The sequence below is a fragment of the Epinephelus moara genome, chromosome 5, assembly GCF_006386435.1.
Source record: "Epinephelus moara isolate mb chromosome 5, YSFRI_EMoa_1.0, whole genome shotgun sequence".
NCBI lineage: Eukaryota > Metazoa > Chordata > Actinopteri > Perciformes > Serranidae > Epinephelus > Epinephelus moara.
Genome location: NC_065510.1, coordinates 5,155,869 through 5,157,168, shown reverse-complemented (window position 1 = coordinate 5,157,168; position 1,300 = coordinate 5,155,869). Strand labels below are relative to the sequence as shown.

Sequence of the window (1,300 nt, the reverse complement as noted above, 5' to 3'; positions counted from 1 at the left end):
GAAGAAGAAGAATACCTAGGATTACAATAGTGTCACCTAACCACTAACCCTAACCCTAATAAAATAAATACAAATATTAATGAGATGCTGAAACTGAAGATTACTGATGGGTGAAGATGAGGAAATTAACCCTTTTCTGTTTTCTCAGGTTTTATTCTGAAAGACAGCCGGACGTGCAGGCTTTTATTTTGAAGTGCCCGCCGGTGCAGTGTATCGGAAGCAGAGAAGAAGCAGCTCAGTGTCGTTGTTGTAATTGACGGACAGTTTGACACTCACCTGGTGGACAGGTGCGACCACAACCAGGTGAGAGAAACAGTTGCTGGACCCGTGTTCTGACCCAGTCGCGGTCCCGGTCTGGTCCCGGTCTGCTGACGATGCTTACCGTGCTAACAGGCAGCCCCATGCTAACCGTGCTAATCTCACTGCGCTGTGCTGCTGACTGAACCCGGTACCGAGACCTGCCCGCTCTCTGCCGGATCCGGACCGGCTCCTCCGGACTCCCGGTGGTCCATCCGGTATCTGTGAGGAAACTGGATCGGTGTGCGGCGAGCAGCGGCTGTGAGTTTGGACCGGATCCCGGTGACCTAGTTTAAGTTCTGGCGGATCCGCGGCCCGGAACCACCGGACCGACCCGGTTCACGCCGAACACACGGGTCCAGAAGGACTATAAAGACCTGATCAGTGATCGATCCGGATCACTGATCAGGTCTTTATGGTTTATTGTCTTTTATTGTTCCACTTCTGTCACATCCGGACTGACTTTCAAATTAAAAGAATCAGCACGACAGCACCTCTGAATCGTCAATCAGACCGGAAGTGTGACGTCTGTGAAGCACATTGACCCCTTACAGAAGAGCTCAAAGGAAACACGGCCAGTTGTTGTGTTTCGATAAATAAACAGATGTGACAGCTCACGTTGGTGAAAGAGATCAGATAACAGATCGATTATTGAAATAGAATAATTTCTGTTATTGATCAGAACTCATCTACAAACATCATGGTACTTTTATTTTGAAGTGCAGTTTCCTGTTGACGGAAACAACTCAAACAACCAGAGTGACGTCACAGGCTGGCGTCACCATGACAAGAACTCAAAGTCCACTTCCTGTCAGAGGGACATGTCTCATAGCAGGGGCCTGTATCACGAAGCGAGATCAACCTTTCCTGGGTTACCCAGACCTATCCTGGGTTGACTAACCCTAACAATGGCAATCAGGATAATCGGTATCACGACGCTGGATATCAACTCGGTAACTCAACCCAGGGTTGCTTTATCAAGAGCCGTGAACGCACACGCAGC

At 49.1% G+C, this 1,300-nt stretch overlaps 1 protein-coding gene across 1 annotated transcript in view; it reads left to right on the top strand.

Moving 5' to 3' along the window:
* Window positions 1-153: 153 nt before the first annotated feature.
* Window positions 154-1,300, top strand: part of soul4 (heme-binding protein soul4) — a 10,620-nt gene continuing 9,473 nt past the window's right edge. The window contains exon 1 of the mRNA XM_050043477.1: window positions 154-303. The gene's annotated coding sequence lies outside the window, so the exon portion shown is untranslated. The remainder of the gene's footprint in view (window positions 304-1,300) is intronic.